Genomic DNA, 13,217 nt, shown 5'->3' with positions numbered 1-13,217 from the left:
TATTTATTCAGTGGATGGCCCATCCTACAATTTAAACTGCTATAACTGAGACATTCAAAGATCAACAAACCAATAGGATAGAATATTGTTTCTCACGTAACAGTTCAGAGGCGAGTGGTCCAGGTTAATGGGGAAGTCTGCCCCATACAATGTTTGTTCCATCTTGTCATCCCTTTCTAGGGTGCTGTGTTTACGTGCATGGTTAAAGTTGGGCTGCCCCGGTCATGGGGAGAGGCAAAGAGAAAAAACGAAAGGCAAGCAATTTCCTTTTAAGAAAGTGACACAAGAGTTGAACTCATCACTTCTATTCACATTCTCCTGGCAAGAAGTAGGCCATTTCCTACAGTGAGGAGTCTGAGACTTTCAGTTTCTAGATGAGTCACCTTATGCCTAGCTAAAACTCCTTCCTTTTGTAAAAACAGAAGAATAAAATTGGGGGAACAATCAGCAGTCTGCCAAATTCTATTTTTCTTTCCATCCCAGGAATCAGGTAGTTTGATATGAATCCCAACTTTTATTCCTATAAACCCATTTTGCTGGGATCCCTGGGTGGCTCAGCGGTTGAGCGACTGCCTTCGGCCCAGGGCATGATCCCAGAGTCCCGGGATCAAGTCCCACATGGGGCTTCCTGCATGGAGCCTGCTTCTGCCCTCTGCCTGTGTCTCCGCCTCTCTCTCACTCTGTCATAAATAAATAAAATCTTAATATATATATTAATTATAATATATACATATATATATATAATATCCATTTTGCTAGACTCTTTTCCCCCTTGGCCCCTTCGAGCACCCAAACAAGACAAAGAGGGGACAAAATGTCAGTCAGATCATTACTATCAGGCATGCCAAGAAGGCGGTGGTATTTACAGCGAGCATCGACAGCCATCACCCCTGTTCTGCATCTGCTATTTTAGTTCAGTCAGATTCCCTGGTCTCTCGGTCTTTTCAAGCCCATCTGTAATGTAATGTGTCATTTCCCTGTTGAATTACTGATCCATAAGCCAGCTGGTATTGAGGTCACACCAAAAGCACTTAAATTACTTAATTATTTAATATGGTGGCGACAATAGTCTATTTGGAGCCTGCCCACTATCTATTTTTAAATTTTCATGATTGATGGGTTATCTAGATTAATAAGAAGCCTTAATTAGCTGGACTGACCTTTCCACTTTCTAAGTCTTTGGGTCTGAACAAACCCAGCCAAGTGTTCCATAGCTGCCCCAGCCACAACTACATTGCCAAGGATTAACAGACCACCAGATAATACCTTTTGATAGCAGAGCCTGAATTTTATCCACATATATTTTTTTCATCATGAGAATCATCACAAGCTTGATGCCTACCACTTGGTAGAAATCAATAAATAAATATTTGCTACATGAATAGATGTGTTTGTCTAGATACACTTTTTTTCTTCTTCTTCTTCTTCTTCTTCTTCTTCTTCTTCTTCTTCTTCTTCTTCTTCTTCTTCTTCTTCTTCTTCTTCTTCTTCTTCTTCTTCTTCTTCTTCTCTCCCCGTGTGTGTGCACATGTGGATATATTGTTCCAGCACCATTTGTTGAAAAAACTATCCTTTCGCCATTGAATGGCCTTTGCTTCTTTGTCAAGGATCAGATGATTATATTTGTATGGGTCTATTTCTGGTCTCTCTATTCTGTTCCATTGATCTATGGTCTACTCCTTCACAAATATCACACTGTCGGGATCCCTGGGTGGCGCAGCGGTTTGGCGCCTGCCTTTGGCCCAGGGCGCGATCCTGGAGACCCGGGATCGAATCCCACATCGGGCTCCGGGTGCATGGAGCCTGTTTCTCCCTCTGCCTGTGTCTCTGCCTCTCTCTCTCTCTCCCTCTCTGTGTGACCATCATAAATAAATAAAAATTAAAAAAAATATATCACACTGTCATGATTATTGTAGCTGTAAAGTAGATCCTGAAGTCAGGTAATATTAGTCCTCTAACTTTGTTCTTCAATATTTTAACGGCTATTCAGGATCTTTTGCCTTTCCATATAAACTTCAGAAACACTTCACTAATATCCAAAATAACTTGCTGGGATTTTGATTGAGATTCCATTGGATCTATAGATCAAGTTGAGAAGAGCTGACATCTTAACAATAGTGAGTCTAACTAGCCATGAACATGGAAAATCTCTCCATTTATTATGAGTTCTTGATTTCTTTCACTACATAGATAAATGAATTAATAAATACTGACAATAAGACTTCAAGTTTGGAGTCAAGAGCCAGAATTGCAAGAACCTGAATCATACTGCAGAATTTTCTTATTTTCAATATTTTTCCTTATGAATAATTAAGGAGGGAAGCTAGCTTTTTTTGCATATCTACATCAAATACATAACCTTAATGATTCCACTTATCCAGCTACACTGCCCCCACCCTAGTCCAGTCTCATGAGTCCACTCTTGCCTCCTGTACCAGTTATCAATTGATAGCCTCTCAGCCCCAATATCACTTTATTGGCCTACTTTGTGATATTTGAGCTGGACTCTGCAAACCACATTTCTCCTTTGCCAATCAACATGATGCCAGGCTCCGCCAAAAAGTCTGCAAGTCTGGAGGAGAGAGAAGAGAATTTTTTCTTCTAGATTTTGTTCTTTAAAGTGGCAGCAAAGGGAAGAGGGTGCCCTGTTCTCCAGAGCAGCTGAGGTTCTTGTGCTTCTAGTGAGCAGCCCCGCAGCAAGTTTCTTCTCCCTAGTGGCTGGCAGCTTGTTCCTATAGTAGCCACACCTCATCAGAGTCTGAATCTGGAAGCTTGCAGTACCTCTTCTAAGTTTCTAAATTCCTTGTTTGTTCCTTTAATTCCTTTTTTACCTTTTCCTCATTCAGGGGCTGCTCTCTGTAGTTGCTATCTATATACACAATAGAGCCTTCTCCTCCTTTTAACAGTTAATCATCTACCTATCTAGTTAACAGCTCTTCATATTAAATGTTCCTTATTGAAAACGCTGGTGTAGTTTCTGCCTCTTGACTGGATTCTGACTGACATATCCTCTGTGTTTTCCATAGAGCAGCCAAAGTGATTTGCTTTGTAAATTTGGATCCCACTATCAGTGAGTAGGTATAAAAAGCAGAATAAAATACAGGTTTGGGGCTCTAAGGTGAATGAACACTCCACCACTGCTGATACAGTTCTGTGGTTTCCCAATGCACTTTGAATAAAACCTAAACTCTGTATCCTGGCCTTGAGATTCCCACCCAGATTCCCAAGTTTATCTGGTTACTTCCCTCATCTCATCATGCTCCGGACATGGTGTTAGATGTGTTAGACATTTTCTTGCTAATGGTCAGTTTTATGTGTCATTTTGGCAAGGCCATACTACCCAGTTATTTTTTTTTAAAGATTTTATTTATTCATTCATGAGAGACACACAGTGAGAGAGAGGCAGAGACACAGGCAGAAGTAGAAGCAGGCCCCATGCAGGAAGACCAATGTGGGACTCAATCTGGAACTCCAGAATCATCCCCTGAGCCGAAAGCAGATGCTTAACTGCTGAGCCACCCAGGCGTCCCTACCCAGTTATTTAATCAAACATTAATCTAGGTCTTGCTGGGAACCGTATTCTATAGATGTGGCTCACGTCTACAATGGTTGCTTTTAAGTAAAGGAGATTACTTTTGATAACGTGGGTGGGCCTCATCTAATCAACTGAAAGAACTTAAGAGCAAAACTGTGGTTTCCCAGAAGAAATTCTGCCTTAAGACTACAGCATCATCTCTTGCCTGAGAGCTCCAGCTTACCAGCTTGCCTTACCAATTTTGGACTTGCCTGCTCTAATAATCACATAAGCCAATTTCTTGAAATAAGGTAGGAGATAGATAGGTAGTTAGATAAATATATAGATATGTAGAAACAAAGATCTATATCCTATTGGTTCTGTTTCTGGAGAACCCTGGCTGATACATGTGGGCCACTCCAACTCAGCCTCATGGCCTGCCTGGAGCTCTGCTGCCTCTGCTGCCCAGAGGGCTGACTGGTTCCTCTCATTCTTTAAATCTCAACTGAACATAGCCTTTTCAGAGAAGCTCCCCAACCACCTCATCTAATTAGATTTTGTATCTTTCCCCTTTTAACTACTCTGGACAAGATTTCAAACATTAGGGCAGCCCTGGTGGCTCAGTGGTTTAGCGCGGCCGTCAGCTGAGGGTGTGATCCTGGAGTCCTGCATGGAGCCTGCTTCTCCCTCTGCCTGTGTGTCTCTGCCACTCTCTCTCTCTCTGTCTCTCATGAATAAATAAATAAAATCTTTAAAAAATATATTAAAACAAAGATTTCAATAATCAATGAGGCATATCTCCTTTGCTCATCACTTAGAATCTTTGCTGGCTCACAGTAGGTGCTCAATAAATATTTAGTGAATGAATAATGAACCTATTAAATGCCCAATACTTTTATTTCCTAAGGAAGAAAATATATAAGTGCACTTAAATTTTTTTCTAAGTTTCATTTTGGAGCCTTCCAAGAAATAGGAAATAATCTTAGATGCTCACATAATGATATATTTTAGGAAAACCTTCAACAATGTTTGAAATGAAAACTATTTTTGATTAGCATTGATTTACTTTTTAAACACAATACCATAATTGCCCTAATTTTCTTAACTTAAAAGTTCATCTAAATCCAAACCATCTGTGTAGCTCATCTTTTTTATAAAATAATCTCTCTGACCACAATAGCTCATCTTGAGCTCTCTCTCTGTGTACTGATAGCATTTATTCTGTACTACAAACTTTATTTATTTGTTTAAGATTTTATTTATTTATTTACTTACTTACTTACTTATTTACTTATTTATTCATGAAAGACACAGAGAGAGAGAGACAGAGACACAGGCAGAGGGAGAAGTAGGCTCCATGCAGGGAGCCCAACGTGGGACTCGATCCCGGGATTCCAGGATCACGCCCTAGGCCCAAGGCAGGCGCTAAACCACTGAGCCACTCAGGGATCCTCCTGTACCACAAACTTTAGCACTTAATTATCTGCTGCCTAAAATGGTTAGGTACTTGTTTTCACACACACTGTGTTAAACTTCTTTCTCTAAGGAGAATATAAAATATCATCAATTGCTCCTTATTTATTAATGAAAGACACAGAGAGAGAGGCAAAGACACAGGCAGAGGGAGAAGCAGGCTCCTCACAGGGAGCCCGATGCAGGACTCGATTCCTGGACCTGGGATAACTCCCTGAGCCAAAAACAGACGCTCAACCCCTGAACCACCCAGGCATCCTAAGCCTTTTTTTTTTTTTCCAGATACAGTACCTGTATAGATTGATGGGCTCCTTTTGTGTTCCCCAAGGGCACCAGGTAGTCTTATCTCCATTGGGCAGGCTGAAATAGTGTTTGAGGGCCACAATTTTTTTTCTTTTTTTTTAGAATTCCAGTATAGTTAATACATAGTGTTATATTAGTTTCAGGTGCACAATATAGTTTCAGGGCAGGGCTGTGTCCAGGCGGACAGATGGGAGGGACTCAATGCTTCCATACATTACTGTGTGCTCATCATGATAAGCGCACTCTTGTATCCTCTTTACTTATTTCACCCATCTCCCCACCTACCTCCCCTCTGGTAACCATCAGTTTGTTCTCTATAGTTAAGAGTCTGTTTCTTGAGAACCACTATTTTTTACTACTTTTTACAGAACTTGAACTCACAACCCTGAGATCAAGACCTGAGCTGAGATCAAGAGTCAGACGCTTAACCACCTGAGCCACCCAGGGGCCCCTTGACTACTTTTTATTTTAAACTATTTATTGGTTTCCATAGGTCACTTGTTGAAGAGGTTGTTGCAAATTATTCCTTCCATTGACATAGCACCATATAGATTACTTATTTTTTTTTTAATTTTTATTTATTTATGATAGTCACAGAGAGAGAGAGAGAGAGAGGCAGAGACACAGGCAGAGGGAGAAGCAGGCTCCATGCACCGGGAGCCCGACGTGGGATTTGATCCCGGGTCTCCAGGATCGCGCCCTGGGCCAAAGGCAGGCGCTAAACCGCTGCGCCACCCAGGGATCCCGATTACTTATTATTTATTCTAGTCCTAGATGGATCTATAATTTAGAGGGATTATTACAAATGAGAGATTGCAGTACAAGTCGAAATGTATCCAAAGTCACCCAAGATGTCCATCACTATGCTGAAAATACTGTATGTCGTAAGTACTCCTCTCATTGCTAATTCTCATCTGATGGAGGGAAAAATTTAAGTAATCTAAAACAGCAAACCATGGTAGTTAAAAAAAATTGGAATCTTTAGTGCTGCCTTTCTTCATTCTCTTTTTCAAGGGTGGGGGATTACATAGGTGTTTTTCTTACTAACCCTTTTTTGCTAATTTATGTTCATAACCTCTAATCAATTTAAACTAATAAATCACATTTTAAAAATCTGCTTGTGGTTCCTACTGGAACTTGTCAAGCAGGAAGTACACGTTGCCTCAGAGAAAGGAGACCAAATGCTGAATGTCCCAAGGATTTTGGCCAAGTGTTTGAGATTGCTCAGGATATCACCAGATAATTTGTCTAAGCATTCATGAAACATTTATTATTTTACCATAATAATGAGAAATAAAGAATCAAAAAGGAAGATAAGGGACGCCTGGGTGGCTCAGTGGTTGAGCGTCTGACTTCGGCTCAGGGCGAGATCCCTGGGTCCTGGGATCAAGTCCCACATGGGACTCCCTACGGGGAGCCTGCTTCTTCCCTCTGCCTGTGTCTCTGCCTGTGTCTCTGCCTCTCTCGGTGTGTCTCTCATGAATAAATAAATAAAAATCTAAAATAAAATAAAATAAAATAAAGGCTTGACTCAAGCAGGCTTAAACAGAAATGTGTTATTTCACAATAACAAGAAATCCAGGCTGTAGGGTTGATTAACTTAGTGGTGTCATCAAAAACTCAATTTCTTGGGCAGCCCAGATGGCTCAGCGGTTTGGTGCCTGCCTTCGGCCCAGGGTGTGATACTGGAAACCCAGAATCGAGTCCCACATCGGGCTCCCTACGTGGAGCCTGCTTCTCCCTCTGCCTGTGTCTGTGCCTCTCTCTCTGCGTGTGTCTCTCTCATGAATAAATAAAGAAAATCTTAAAAAAAAAAAAAAACTCAGTTTCTTAAAAACCAACAGCAATAACTTGGGTTCTTTCCTTCCCTCATTCTTTGATGTATTTTCTGTTTCCTTACTCATGGTTGAATATGGCTGCCAAGAGCAACAAGTTTCCTCATTCAAATCCAATGGAAGAGAAAGAGAAGACTTCTTCCCAGAGTATGGAAGATAAGACCTTCCCTTCAGTTTGAGCCAACCAAGTAAGGTCCTAAATCCACCCCTAGACCAATTACTTTGGGGGGGGGGGGGCGGGGGAGGGGGGGGGAGGAGTGTGATCTGATTGACTTAGATGAATCAGGATCCCCCTCTGAACTGGGAAGGGGCAGATGCCTGAACAAAACTGGGTCTGTGATTCAAGTAGGAAAAGGGGTGATAAGGGGCTCAGCCTCCTGCGGAGGCCATCACAGGTGTGAAGCCTCTGGAGACTTGAATGCACTACCTGCCTTTGCCACCGTTTCCAAATGCCCTCCCTAGTGGCTCTTGTGACCAATACAATGCAAATCCATTTTGGAAGTGTTTTGGAAGTGCAGCTGAATTCATAAGGGCCTTTTTTCCCTCAAGATTTTATTTATTTATTCATGAGAGACACACAGAGAGAGGCAGAGGGAGAAGCAGGCTCCTTACAGGGAGCCCAATTCGGGTTCTCAATCCCAGAACCCCAGGATCATGACCTGAGCCAAAGACAGATGCTCAACCACTGAGCCATCCAGGCATCCCACTAAGGGCCTTTAGTCATATATTTTCTCCACCAAGGGATAGTAAAATTATGACTAAAGTCATCTGATCAGAAAGGAAAAGAGGGAAGAAAAGCTGTTTGTGATGCAAACCTGTAGATTACTTCCGATATTGTGGGGAGTCCGTGCAGCCCTGTCTCCCTCTGCTGGAATCATGATAAAATTGTTAAGGCAGCCTTTTTTTTTTTTTTTTTAAATCGTTTCCACGGCTGTCTTTAACCAAAACACACGGGTTTCTAGGTTCAATATAACTTCACAAAAAGTCCCTAGTTTCTTGTTGATGGAGAGTTTGATATGCTTGTTGCAGCTCCAGGTAAGTCATGGTGAAGGAAAGGGGAAATACTGTGAGATCAAGCTATGCCCAAAGCCCCAGTGACCGTTTGGAGCCCTTCGCGGGGTGGGCTAGGATGAACAGGGGGTGTTGATGTGGGGTCCCCTCAGTGGCATAATGTGGTCCGCGGGATGAATGCAAAACACAAGGACTTCTTTTATCGTCCCCAAAGTGACCCAACTGCTGAATAACACCAGTTTGCAATTGAATGGTCCTGTTGCATTTATGAAACATGGATATAAATCCATGGTTCCAGGGATCCCTGGGTGGCGCAACGGTTTGGCGCCTGCCTTTGGCCCAGGGCGCGATTCTGGGGACCCGGGATCGAATCCCACGTCGGGCTCCCGGTGCATGGAGCCTGCTTCTCCCTCTGCCTTTCTCTCTCTCTCTGACTATCATAAATAATAAATAAATAAAAAAAATTAATAAATCCATGGTTCCACTGGGCCTGAGAACCAGCCCTGGAGGTAGGCACAGCAGATTCCCATGTCTACCTCATCGATGAGAAGCTGAGGCTTCAAGACATTAAGTTACTTTCCACAGGACACGTGGTTAATAAACAGGAAAACTTGTGCTCTCGATGACAGGGCTTGTGTTTTTCCACTGACTAACTCCTCCCTCTTCCTGAAATGGCTGGTCTACAAAATGATTTTATTTGTAACACAGTCGTCTCATATAACATGTTGCCCGAGGCATTTTGAAGACACCCTAGATCTTTTAATCAGTTCCAGATTATTCCCTGCTACTTAAGGGAAATGATTTGTATGAATGAAGGCTTTAGGGCCGTGGTAAGAATGAATTCTTTGAATGAGAAGCCACATTTGGAACTGGTCAGCTCTTGAAGAAAAGGAAGAATGTAATTTAATCTTACCATAAAATAAACAACAGTCCTAGAGTGACTCGGCAGCAGAAAAGAAGGACATCATGGTTGTGCAATTTAATGAATGCATGACTATTTCCTTTTTTTTTTCTCATGTGACTGTCTTGACTCACAGATTAACTTTGGTTGCATGTCATTCCTTAAAACAAGCCACCAAATAAATTCCACTCTCTTTGAATTTTTCCATTCTCATTGAGAAATAAAAATGAAATAAATAAAATAAACTCTGCCTCACAGAGTTTGCATTTGTCTCCACTTTTTCAAATGACTTGGTTCTTTGTTTTAAGAAGAAAGAAAGCACTGGGGAGCCTTAAAAGTCAATGAAATGAATGCTTTTTGTAGATTTGTGTCTACTTTCTGCCCTCTGACTGTCAGGATTGGGCTCTCTTTAGGGGCTTCGGAAATCACCCTGACTCTTGCTCCATACCCTGCTATCCCACAGGAGAATATCCAGGACAGTTCCAACATGAACATAAATGACAGGTTTGTGGAGGATTGCAGTCCTTGACCACTCATGGCACCTCTTAGAACCATGAGGTCTCAGGACTACCTAAATAAAATCTTCAATCAATCAATCAAAAAAAAAAAAAAAAGAACCATGACCATTCCAGCTGGAGGAGGTGTTGGTGCTCTCCAAATCTACCTCCTTTATGAACAGAAGACAGGTCCAGATGGGTGGTTTGGTCTAGGGTTGCTTTTTCCAAGTGTCTACAAAGTTGTAGGAGGTTCTTTTCTTATTAGTTCCATTTAGGTACAACTGCAAATTTCCTGTTTTAGTCAATGCTGAAGGTAGAGCCAGCCAATTGCTGGTGATGTGGTTTTGGAGGCCATGACTCCTGCTTCTAATTATTCTGTAGAAAATGCTAAAGAAAGCAGCACAGGTGGTCCTCTCAGCTGGTTCTTCTAGAGTTGAATATTCAGTTTCAGGAGTTGCTAAGTTGCACCTAACTTTAGAATTTCCGCAGCTCATACCCTGAAACCTCAGTGTTAGGGACATGTAATTTTTTAGACAGCCATGATTATTCTACTTAAAAACTGAACTTTCAGGTCAATGTGCAGGTATTAGTGGTCCCCAGTAATTTTATTGTATTTTATTTGTTTTCTTTTATTTTAAAAGTTTTTATTTATTTTTTTTAAAGATTTAATTTATTTATTCATGAGAGACAGAGAGAGAGGCAGAGACACAGGCAGAGGGAGAAGCAGGCTCCATGCAGGGAGCCCAATGTGGGTCTCGATCCCAGGTCTCCAGGATCATATCCTGGGCTGAAGGTGGTGCTAAACCGCTGAGCCACCCAGGCTGCCCTTTATTTATGCATTTTCTAAGTAATCTCTGCATCCAACTTGGGGCTCAAACTCATGACCCTGAGATCAAGAGTCGCATGCTCTTCTGACTGAGCCAGCCAGGCGCTCCCTCCTTTTTTTAAAAGAATGGTCCCCGGTAATTTTAAAAGAAAAAAAAGATAAAGAAATGCTATGCTTCCCGTCCTCCCTCCCCCATCCCTACCCAGTCATGCAAGATGCCTTCCACCTCAGTTATCCACAGCCTCAGACACAAGGGAGTGCCACCTAAGGTGCAAGCATGGTCTACAAGAAGCAAGGCCAAATGTCCAGGTGATGAGGACAGAGACATTCCAGTAAATGACCAAATGGCCTTGGGTATGGGGATGCTTCCTAGTGCTACAGGGTGTTTCCCACCTCAGCTGGACACCAAACTGTGTGTTCTGGGAAAGATGGCTTGAAGTAGGAGCCCACAGGATCTGTCTATTGTGTGGGTGGTTCTGGTTGTTTCATAAACATGGAGTATTTGCTAAGAGTATGGCTGACCCGGCAGTCTCACTACAAACCTCCAGGAAGACCAACATGGGAAATCGCTGAGATTTTAGGCAAGCTTGCAGCTTCGTCTGTAATATCTTGTAGAGAGTACGCCAACAAATTTGAATATAGCAACCCTCCCACAAGGAGATAAAGGCTGTGGATGAAGACAATTATTGTAAAGCGAGCTGTTGGGAGGAGGTATAATGGCATCTTTTTAGAAAGGCAGATGGCACAATAGTAACAGCTCAGATTTGAGCCAATTCTGTGGATTAAAATTCCACTTATGCTGTTTATACCAGTGTGGCCTCTGTCACAGGCCTCAAGTTCTTCATCTGTAAAATGGGAATGGTAGCAACAGTATTTGTCTCTTGGGAAGGTAAATGAGTTAATAAACAAAAAAGGCATGACACGTGTGACATATTTCACTGTAGTCTTTTCAAGGGAAAACTGTGTGAATTTGTCACAGACAGCTCTACTGCTTTGCACTTATGTAGAGCTTTAAGCTGACAGGCACTTTGTGCGCATTCTCATTTTCTTCTTGAAAAACCCCTGTGAGGTAGGAACTAGTGTCTCCATTTTACAGAGTCCAAGAATTTTCTCCACTGTAAAATGGTACAATTAATAGCTCATCAGGAGTGACTCATTTCTAAATTATAAACATGTATTTTCAAACCAAGCTTACTTTCTTCATTTGATTGCAATTAATAAATAACAATTTTTTTAAAGTATGGGAATTGGTATTTTTTGCATTGTTCTACCACCTTCCACAAATTCCTCCCTCACCCTAGTATCTACAGTTCCAGTCGCACCCAAGTTTGTCACCTCTGAACTTTAGTTGAGTATCTTTGATGAGCGAGTTTCCGTGATAAGTCAGGCACATACACATACCCGTCAGCGTCTTTATTTATAAGTTACACATTTATTACTTATATCATTATTTAAATTATTTATTATAATTATTATAAAAAACTTTATTTCTCCAAACCGAATATGATCTAACTGTCTATCAACAGGAGACTGGGTCATGAAATCATGGTTTATTCATACCGTGGGATACCACTGAGCAGCAAATAGGACTGACCTCTAGATACTTTGCAACAACATGAAGGAATCTCAAAAACATATGCCAATCTCAAAAAATGAAAAAAGCCAGACACAAAAGACTACAGGCCTTATGATTCCATTTATATGAAGTTTTAGAAATGACAAAACAAAGCTAATGGTGATAGAACCCGGGACCGTGGTTGTGAGGTGGGGGTGGGGGGAAGGTGGACATCAGGGCTGAGTGGAGATAAGGCATAAGGGAACTTTGTGAGGTGTCAGAAATGTTCCGTCTCTTGATAGGAAGGCAAGGGACTGGGTATACAAACTTGTTAAAACTCACTGAACTATATACTTAATTAAGATCTGTGCCTTTCCCTGCATGTAAAGCACACCTCAATAAAAACTGGCAGCTGCAGGTAGTTAAACAATTACCCAACAATAGCTTATTAAAAGGTAGCTTTTCCAGAAATACAGATGTGACTAACCATGACAACCATTTAGATGCCCAATTTCGTGTGGACTACTAGTTAACATGAAGTAGACCAAAACAGAAGAGTACTGTAAAAAAGGAGAGATGCCTTTGTTTTAGGACACAATGACCTCAAGGCAAGCAGTAAACTTGGACCACAGGCACACCAATGGCCCAGATTACTAATCCAGTAACTAACACATTGTTGTTCACAATATATTGTCTTTAAATGTAGTCTCACTTCTCTTATCAAGAAAGAGCCTCCAGAATAATAAACTCCAGCTACTTACCTCACTCTGATATTATTCTTATTTTTAATACACATATATCATTTTTGCTTATCACCTCAATTTCTAAAGATATCCTAACTCAGAAGAAGCCCTCCTCTGCGTCATGTCTACATCCTTTAAACCAGAGGGAGATCTCAAAACAAGGTACTTCTGTTAACTAAGAGGATGGGGGTGACTTGGGGCAAAGCCTCCATTATTCCTGGGAAAACAATCAGAGACTGAGAATCACTTTGGAGGTGTTGTTTTGCTCTCTTGCCTCTAGTAATCGAGGCCCCCTTAGAGTGTGAGGACAGACAGGTCCACGCAGCCTCTGGGGAGAGAAGTCACATAAATGGAGGGAGGAGGGAGGACAGTGAGTGGGAGCAAGGGTTTGAGGTTTCCATAGGTCTTCAAGGAGAATTACCTCGGATATGCTGACCTCATTTGCTTGTCCCTAAATCTGGCAGAGCTGGGGGAAAGGAAAATTCTGCCCTCTTTCAAAATAAATGATGGCAGGGACTCAGTGCCCAGGTCCTATTTCTGGGCATAGAAACATTCCAAG

At 41.7% G+C, this 13,217-nt stretch overlaps 1 protein-coding gene across 2 annotated transcripts in view; it reads right to left on the bottom strand.

Annotated features, from left to right (window-relative positions):
* GABRR1 (gamma-aminobutyric acid type A receptor subunit rho1) overlaps positions 1 to 13,217 on the bottom strand; it is a 58,321-nt gene that overhangs the window by 39,472 nt on the left and 5,632 nt on the right. The window lies entirely within an intron of this gene.

This window comes from Canis lupus, chromosome 7 (assembly GCF_048164855.1).
Source record: "Canis lupus baileyi chromosome 7, mCanLup2.hap1, whole genome shotgun sequence".
Classification (NCBI taxonomy): Eukaryota; Metazoa; Chordata; class Mammalia; order Carnivora; family Canidae; genus Canis; species Canis lupus.
Note: the sequence above shows the minus strand (reverse complement) of the source record. Positions and strands in the feature narration are given on the sequence as shown.